Here is a 10,041-nt window from a genome sequence, read left to right as displayed (position 1 = left end):
TCCTCAAATGTAGGGCACTATCCAATGCTCTGTGTACACACATTCTTATTTCTGTGCCTCCTGGAATGGGCTCTGGACAGGAGCTCTGCCTCCAGTTTTAATGCACCAACTAAAAAAATTATTTTATGCCATAAATTGCCATCTGCCAATGCCAGCACTGAATGCAGGAGTTCAATGAAAGTGGGAAGGCCCAACTGATGGGTACCAACTGGACTCTCATTTTGCCTTTATTGATGTTCTGCAGGCCACAGTACAGAACATCTTGGAAACCTGGGTATGTGACTATGTCCCCCACTAGATGGTACCCTCACCTTATATTTTCATATGGTCTCTGAGATTGTGACTGTAGAGGGTTCTTAGGAGCTAGCTTTTTCATAATTCAAGATAATGAGCCATTAGGCTGGTATTTGGTTCTGTAGTCTGTTTGGGCGGGTTCTGGAGGTAGGCCAAATCAGGGCTGGAGTTGGGATGTAAATTCAACAGCACCAAATTTTGGTGAGCTGTTGTCATGAGATTTCTCCCCTATCTTGGGCCAAACTTGCGCAAACCCACCTGTTCTCTCCCTAGTTCAATCATCTCCAAGCCAGAACTGAAAAAATTTACACCTGGACTCCTGACCAGATGCACCTAATGCCTCCTGTGGGCATTCCTGCCTGTGGCGACTGAACTCTCAGGAGCTGACCCCTGGACAGACTGATGTGCAGTTACGCTTGCCACAGACACCAGGCCCGGCTGCATGTCTGGGATATCAGCCGCCCCACTGCCAAAGGGTTAGGAACCCATCTATTCTGGTGACAGCATGATCTGGAGTCCTCAGGTCACCAGTTCATGCTTTACAGCCTCATTGAAAAGGAGATGTGAAGAGGTTTATGGTGGTCATAAAGGTGGAGTGAATGGGGGAATAGAAAAGGAGGGGAGCTGAGGGGGAGCCTGTGCTTGGGTGTATGGAGGGGGGAAGGGACTATTCTCACTGCACTGTCCCTTCCCCATCAGCTGGGGATGTGGGGCAGTGGGAGAGCTTTGAATATGGGGTGGGGAGAGGATCCTCAGCTGGAGCAAGAAGCAGAGAGCCTGGAGAATGGAAGAGGGGGTCTCACAGGTACCAGGGAGTCAACTCTATTGCAGATTAGCAACATGCATGCTGGTGAAAAAGGGACAAATAGGGGCTCTCCACACAGTGGGTCCAGCCCAGGCAGCTGCAGTGCAACCTTCCCATGCTCACCTCACCAACATGCCTCAGGCTGCCCTGAGCTCCATCTCTGTGGTCTGTCTGCTGAGGTGCAAAGAGGCCAGTTAGAGCCAATTGTGGAGGGGTTTATCAGTGTGGACACCTGGCCACTAGACTGAGAGGCACCAACATCTCCCACATTAGTAACGTCAGTGCTAAGGGGCAGGAGGAGTCTGTATGGCTGAGGGTGTTTAGGAGCATCCTGAAGTTGTCTGTCAGGGCCCTGCATTTGGTGTTTGTATTGGTTGGGGCCTTATGCTGCAGGCTGGGGGAAGGTGTTAGGTCCCTCTGGGGCCCTGTCAGTTTGTATGCAGCCCAGGATAGTCAAACCCATTTCTGGTCATAAAGATCCCCTGGAGTTTCTCTGAGAACCAGATAAACCAAGGAGCAGGGGTCACAATGCATGGCTGGTGAGGGTGAGTCACCTGCCACTTAGCATCCTAAGTGCTACTTTCCTGAAGGCTTAGGGGGGTTCTCCTTCCTGTCTCATCCTGCTGAGAGTCCTGCTCCCTCCCTCTGAATGCATGGAATTCTTCTCACACCCACTTCTCAAGTGTTCAGTGTGGGGCCTGCCAGGAGCACAAAGAGCTCAGAGCTAGATAGATGAGGCAGTAGCTTCCCATTGCCCAGAAATCCCATCGCAGCACCTGCTGGGAAATTGCTGCTCTGTCATGTTCTCAAGTGGTAGCTGCTGTTAAGAGTCAAGTGTCCCTTGTCCCTGTACATATTCAGTTAATGAACCCCACAGCTAGGCTCCTCTCGACACCCAGGATTTGTGGTAGAGGAAGCTGCATGAGTAGTTCACACTCTGCACAGATGTGGTATTTTGCTAAGCCTGCCTTTGCATAGAGGCTTGGGGCAGGTTGTGGGAATGCTGGGGCAAAGGCACTGTGCTGGCAGTACCTTTCCTTGGAGTTGGGTGGTTCTGTTAGAGGGACCTAATGAAATTAGCCCAATGAAATCACCCAGTGAGGTTAGGGTCTCTGCCAGTTTTCCTCAAATCTACCACCTTTCCTCTCACTGGTGTAGCTCCCCCTAGTGCCAGCAACAGTGTCATGAAAACCTGTTCAGAGCTGGGTTAGTAGCTAAAATGCTGGCACCTGCCTACACAAGGATTCCCAACATCGCTCACATGAAAGGAGCTGCACCGGTGGGAGATTTTAGAGAAACAGAGTCAGTGTAGATACTGTCCCATTAAGCACATTTTGCTGGGTGCAAGGCAGCTCTGGGTACATGAGCACAGAGCACAATGACTTTGAAACTGACAGAGCTGGGGCCCAGTTCGGAGGCTGCCAGAGCTACCATGCCCATTTGGATGGTGCTCAGAGGGTGCAGGGGATTGGCAGCAGGCTGGGAGAATATGGAATGTTCCACGGTCTATGTGATTCTGAAAATTTGGCTAACTGCATGGGATAGGCACCTATGCTGATATGTAAAACAACATAGCAGGCATGCCCAGTGCAGTGGCTTCACTCACTGATCACTTCATGGCTCACTCAAGCTTAGCAAAACATGCATCTCTGAGGGCTAAAGATGTGATGAAGTTGAATTGATATGTTCCAGCTGGTTTTGTTATACCAGCATGAAAAAGCACCTGAACAATTTTTCACAGCTGAAAAAACAATTTTTCATGTTCAGAAAACTCCAAATCCATTGAACAGATTTTTTTTCAAACTTTCCCCCCACCTCTGGACGTAGAACAAGCACAAGACACTTCATCTCAAAGGGGAACTTATGAGGAAAGTTATTTAAATACACTAAAAAAGGAGATTCAGAATGAAAATAGTATGTGAGCCATAACTAAAGAGAAGTGTGTGCCATATATCTGAGCTGTGTTCAAGGTAAAAACTATCAACACATATGCCTGCAGGGTGTGAGAAAATATATTTGCAGACATCCAGAGGCACAACAAGTAGCAACAGGATGGAATGGAGCAAAGAAAAATGTAGGCGGATTATCAGGAACCATTTTGACCAATTTGACTTGGATTTATTGCCCAAAAGAATTGATGGAAGCTCCATTGCTTGAATAATTTAATAGTATACAGGACAAAGAAATGGAGATAATACTGTATGGTCAAATCCTGCACCAGACCCCAGGAGAACAGGCTAGTTAGATGAGGCTTTTCCTGTTCTAACTTCTGGGATCTCATTTTGTGTACTGTCCAATGAGTCATGGAATTAAGGGACCAGTTTCTCTCTCATAGCTCCCAGAAGAGGCTGAAGTTCATGGACCAGATTCGTGTTGGGCGTAAGCACATTGAATTCAAAGTAGTTATAGGAGCAACTGGTCCAAGGTGGAGAAAAAGATTTCACACGCAATGACAACACTCAAGTCCTTAGATAACACAGGGCAATGCCCAACTGCAGCCCAAACATTAAGTGGAGAAAATGACAGCAGCACACATAGTTAAATAGAAGGGGTGCCCTGAGGAGACTTTGGATTGATAAGAAGTAACTGAGCTGGGTGGAGGATGCTGAGGCTATTACAAACTAATGTAAAGAGAATTGTTTCCTGAACCTACAGTGCATGTGTTGTTCTTTATGATGATTATACCACCAGCTCCCAGCCAGGAATTACGCCAAGGCTGCCTCAGGCCTCTGGATTTCTGTGGGAGTTGACTCCCTCTGGCTAATCTCCTGGCACTCCCCTGAGTTTCTCCTGCTGTGCAGCACCTAGCCAGCTCTTCTTTCCTCGGCAGTCCCCTTCTGCTGCCCCATGCTTTCCACGGTGAGAAGAAGCAGATCTCACCCAAGCACGCCTCCATGCATTTCATCTGAAACCAGCCAGTGAATTTCATCACAGATGAGATGATGCACATTTCATGGCCTTGGAAGAGGCAAGAGGAGTTGCCACCCTTCTGAGAGAGACATACAAGATAATTAACAATGTAGAAGAGGCTGAAATGCCTGGAATGTGTCCAGGGCAATAAGAAAACCTGGGGCTATGGTATTACCAGGCTCTCTGAACTCCACTTGGGTCTGTCTGGATTAGGAAATGCACAGGGATACCTTCCACGGCCTTCCATCAGGGGCTTCCTTCACAGGTGAACTTTTTTGCATTGCTGAATAGGTTTCACTGCCTCTAACAAGGAAATGTGGCCAGCAGACCACACACAGCCATTGGCAACATAGCCAATGTCTTAATCTTTCATAAGAATAAGCAATCAATGGATGGATGGATGGTCCCTTCCCATTATGCTGTATCTTCATCCAAACAGCTAGGAGATGGAGGAAGAAGAGAGGATGCACTGATGTATGTGCTGGAGCTCCATCTAGGTCAGTCGCAGGCAGGCAGAGACAATACCAGTCTGAGAATCAAAGCCATAATAGCTGATTTGTCTCTTTATCTTTCCCACTCTGTTTCTTCTCCCTTCTGGCCATCATCTGAAGCAAGGCAGGGCAGTGAAGAGGGCAAGAAACCTGTCCTGCTGTAGCTGAGACATCACTTGATGTCACTGTTGTGTCTGAGGCTAGTTTTGTAGGGTTCCGTGATGACCACACACTAGAAAGGAGTCAGGCAAGGCAAGAAGGGAAGGCAGGAGATGGTGGCCACTGCTACTTTGTTTGCTCAGATGCTTTGCTGAAAAACATATGGATTTAAAAAATAAATAGGCATCTTAGCCCCCAGTTCTGGTAAGAGTCTGATCTTTAACGTGGAATTTAGAGCTCCAGGAATATGGGACAGGCCAAATCCTCCAGCCAGACTTCATGGCACTTCTTTCTCTCCGAAATATGCAGCACAAACCTACTTTCACCAGCAGGAAATCTTCCCCATTCAGAGATGCTCAGGGAGGATTTTCCAAGTCCCTACTGCACAGGAAAAGAAAAGGCCGTTCTCCCCGATACAGAGCACTCAAAGCTCTGTTTCAACCTCAGAACCCAAAGCAAGATACTGGCAACGTTCTGTCAGAGAACACATGGTAAATGAAAACTGGTTCTGTCTTGTGCCCTGATCTGAGGTGCAGAGATGGACCAGACTCCTCCTCCTCCTGGAACACAGTGAAGCAGAAATCCATATGCAGGAGGGTATCTACTGGCCTCCATGTGAAGGGGTCCTTGCAGAGGCATCCCAGCTGTGCCTTTGTTGGGCAGCTGTGTGAAGCAGTTTTCCTCCATTTGACTCTCCCACTCCCCTCCTGGGTCTCTTCTCCCTCCTCTCTGCTGAAAAGTCATTCCACAATTTACCAGGGTTTGCTGAAAGCCACGTGGTTCAAAACCTAATCATCGGGGAGAGCCCAGGAGCAGAAAAGCTAATGGGATGGAAATCAGTTGATTCCAGCAATAATACAGTATCAGCTAGATATTCTCTCTTTCTCTTAATTTAAGCCTCTTTTATCTCCCTTTGGGATTTGGGAGTGACCTCATCCCCTTCCCAGTAGGTACCTTCCTTATGGACCATTACTCAGACACAAAGCACTAAATGCCTTTTCATCACAGGGAATTAACTGGGGAAGGTCAGCAATCCAAGCTCTATCATCATTTTGTTTCACATGATGGCAAGTCAAAAGGAGGTCAGGGGGAAGATATAAACTACCCATCTAATTATGGCCAGTAAAGAGAAGATCCCTTCCATTTAAAGCGGTGATCGCAAAACAAGGGAGAGAGTGGAAAAGCCCAAGGCAGAGGTCTTAATTGGGAATATTTCCAAAAGATATTAGCGTTTGACTTCACAAGGCTGCTGGCTCCGACACAGCCCATCTGTTCCAGTGGGAATCCTTCCCCTCAGCCCTGCTTTGCACCAAGGCATCAAACGAATCTACGGTGGATAAGAGCCCAAGTTAACTCTGCAGTGAAGGCATTCCTTCCTTTATATTTTCCCCACGTCTTTTTGTCTTGCTAAATTCCCTGAGTTTTATATGCATGGTTTTACTCAGTTGTGTACATTTCTCAGCAGGGCCTCACTCACTGTAGCAGTGGAATTCAAGGTGCTGCTTCTGATCCAGGAAGCCTGCTGTGGTTTGGGACCTGCTCTGATCCCCTGCACCAGTGCTGTGGCTGAGATAGTTGAGGTGCTTTAGCTATAATTTTCCCAGTGTGCACTCTGGGGTACTACTAGAGGCAGGAGGGTATTTTATGTGGTGTGCCACATTCTGGAATTCAGTCCATCAGAGCTGGAGCTTCATTGTGCAATGCAAAGCATATTGCTTTGGTCAAGTATTTGCCTGGCTGGATAATTGCTGGTTCTTTTTATGGATGGTATGGGCCAGTGCAGAAGGAAAGGGGTTTATTGTGCTGTGAGACTAACTGCAGCATCATGCTGAGTTAGGTCATGCTGTGGGCAGATGTTTTGGTGATAGGCATAGAGGAAGTTCAATCAATCAATCAGTTTTAGGGCTGTGTATTGTGTATAGTGTGTCTGTTCTCAGTGCTTGTGTATATATCTTGCGCCAGTGTTATGGATTCCAAAATGATGGTGGAAGCTGCTTTGCAGCCCCTTTCCTTCACACAGCTTCTGGAAAGGTGCTTTAATGGGATTACATTGGAAATGTTTTTGTTGGCAGCATGCTGAGAGCTCTCCCCAAGCCGGTCTGACGCATCCCTGGTAGGTGTCCCCAAGAGGCTCTCCTAATCACACTAAATTTCTGCAGATTGATCCTCATACAGTTATGAAACAATTAGCAGCTCCTAATATCCTAAGCAAGTCAAACAGGTAGAGCAAAGGATTTGTCTCTAGGAAAAGAAAGTGGAAGGAGGTAACACTGAGAAGTCAATGGCCAGTAGCAGGATTTTCCCACATTCAATCAGATTCCGAGGAATCCCTATGCTGAGTTTCAGGAGGGGACTCACTGGGGAGCCCAAACTCCTAGCCCCAGATCCAAAAGAGAGGATCTTTGGGCTTCTCTCATTTACTTTCTGCCCCCTTTACGGTGGGGATTTAGCTTGCTTTTATTAGTAACACAGGCCAGAGCTGCTGCTTTTGGCTGTAATTTGGCCCCACATGTCTCTGCCTTTCCCAGGGGGCTGGATTCCCCCTGCTGGTGAGGCTTAGTGAGATGGTCTCTATATTTTTGATTGACTCATATATTTGGATAGTCCTGCTGTTTAAACGGGGGTGGGTATTGGCACTGAGCTACACTGTAGGTAACCTGGAGACTGGGGTCACAGCAGTGGGAAAGGGGTGCCCAGGTCTCTAGTCCTCACTAGATCCAAGGGGGGGGAAATGTATAAATACAATGTATTTTTAAAACATCTTTCAAACACGGAAGAAATTGGGCTCCAAGATCTGCCCCAGAAATAATGATCCATTCAAGGTATGGCACTGATAATTGCCAACTGGTTGTATCATTGAGCTATTTCCTCCTATTTAATATGCAAAGAAATGTCCAGGAGTTTGATGTGTTGCCCACTGTCCCCGCCCTTGTATTTTTGTCCATGATAAAAAAATGGTGAAGGGGAAATTTTCCATCCTCTACATGTCCCATATACAGGCCAGAACATGGCCCCATTGACAGAGATACTCTGAGTTTCTATGCTGCAGCCAATGCATACATGCTGTAATCCTAAATTGCTTAACTCTGAAATCTCCTTTCAGGAAGAATGCAAAACATTTACCAGGCAATCTAATGGGACATCGACACCTGTTGCTTTTAGCTCCATTTAAAGTCTTTGTACCACAAGGTCATGAGTATATGAATCCATAGCAGTAATGCTCTAATGCATCATTGAGCTATCTTACAATACCTGGCCCACAATGGACACCTGTGACAAAGAGTGGGTCAGAGGAAGTGGGGGCAGGAGAGAAGGAGAGGGCAGAAGGGCTAAAAACACAAAGCAAGTATTTGTGTAGGGTTGCAGTATCATTTTATCTTACAGAGCAAAAGGCCAAGAAGAGCATCCCTTGACTTCGTGCCCTATTGCCACTGGCTCTGATGTTCACACCAACTGTTAAACCATGACATAATGCTGTTTCCATCATTTCTAAACTTATTCCAGAGCCACAACGATGTCAGCCCTGGAATAAAACACTCAGAGGCAACAGTGGCCACTGGATTATTAAGAACAAACGCAATGGAACACAGGGCTGGGGGCTAGGAACTGCCAGAGTTCAGTTCCCGTTCACAGTGTGGCACTGGCCAAATCCCTCAAGGAGACACCATCAGCTGGAAATTCAATCAGTTAAAAAAAAATTTACAAGTAGTTTCAAGCCTGCCTGAGCTAATTTGTAAAGCCATCTCCTGGTTCTCCTCCTTCAAATCCCTCAAGGCTTGACCTTGGGAAATGCACCCATTAATCATGGCTAGATTGAGGGACAGGTGGGGAGAGTAGATATTCTTTATTTATGAGCAAACACATATTTAATTTATTCAGAACCATCAAGATGTGCACATAGTAATCTCGAGTTCTTCTTATTGTCACCCTCACCTTTCCTTCTCTTTTACAGCTTGCTTCTTGGTGAGACTGTAAACAGTAACTTCCGGATAAGGACTTCTCCTTGTGTGTGTGTGTCCCCTATCCATGCACAAACAATAAATATCAACATCCTACATCGGCTGCTGAACCTCCCTGCCAATCTCAGAGGTTTTACTGCCACACTGTCCTATTTTTGTAACCCATTTGTCTTAGCAAAGTCCCACTCAAACTAGAGAAGGAAGACCCAGATCCCAACTCCCATTGGTTTCAACTATTTAAATGGATTCAGATGATTTCAAGATCCTCTGAGGATCTGGCCCTAATTGACTGCACAGTGGAAGGTGGAAAACTGAAGATTCACAAAGTGTTGTCAAGTCAATTAACACAAAAATTTGGCTTCCCCCCACCCCCAAATCTATCACCTCTAGGAGGTGTATTTTAGAACTACCCTAGGTAAAGCAAATCACCCAGAATGTGAATACAATGTAAATCGGCAGCAGCCATTTAACCTGGTTCCTCTCCCTCTTCCTATTTGCAACAGGATCAGATGATGTTTTAAAAAAAAGTGAATTGTACAGCGTTTAAACATAGAAGTAACGTACAGATTATCAAGGGGTGCGAAATTCAGTTTAGGATCAGATGGCATAAGGAACACATAATCTGCAATCTCCCCGATCGGGGGTAAAAGGTTGACGGGTCAAAGTACAGACATTGAGATATGAGGGTATGTTGTCCATATAATGGCTATGTTCAGGTGTGGAGTATAATGAGTGGATAGGATGATGAGGATGGATCTACCCTCATTTGGTGAGATTTAACGTTCAGTGAGTTTATGGGTTACTAATACTTAATCATCTCCCCTTCCAGGCAGCTCAGTAATCCTAAATATTTGTAAACTGTTTGCAAATACAAGGCGCTATGGAAGTGCTAAGCAGAAGCTGGCAGTGGATTCACTGGCTGGCTCTCCTACAAGAAGAGGCCGCCACGCTCCGGCTGTTCGCACCCCTTGGTCAATCCCATGGGTGGTTTGTAAAACAGGAGGGCTGGGAGTTTGAAGCAGCGGTGTAACGCTACTGGCCTTTGCTCTAATCTGCGGGAGGGGACCGGGCAGTGCAACGGGGCTCCCCTTGGTTTTGGGGACGAACCCCTCGTGAGCTCCTAGCGGGACAGCGCCCCCAGTTGATTGCCTTGATTCACAGCAATTCACATGCAGATAAACCGGAGCCGCCCAGTTCTCATTTCAAAGCGCCTCTTCAAAGGGGTAGCCAGCCTCTCGCTACTCCCCGGGGAAGTGGAGATTGACACAGTCTCAACACCTCTGAGAACTGCCTGAAATATTTGTCTGACGCTATTTAAATGCGCGGGAGTGTTAATGCAACCAGGGCCTGGCCAGAGAGAGACCCCTCTGCGAGACCAGCCCCGTGCACTGCCCTGAGATCCCGGGCCAGCCGGCAGGAGAGC

The sequence above is a fragment of the Caretta caretta genome, chromosome 9 (genome assembly GCF_965140235.1).
Source record: "Caretta caretta isolate rCarCar2 chromosome 9, rCarCar1.hap1, whole genome shotgun sequence".
Classification (NCBI taxonomy): Eukaryota; Metazoa; Chordata; order Testudines; family Cheloniidae; genus Caretta; species Caretta caretta.
This window is presented reverse-complemented; position numbering follows the sequence as displayed.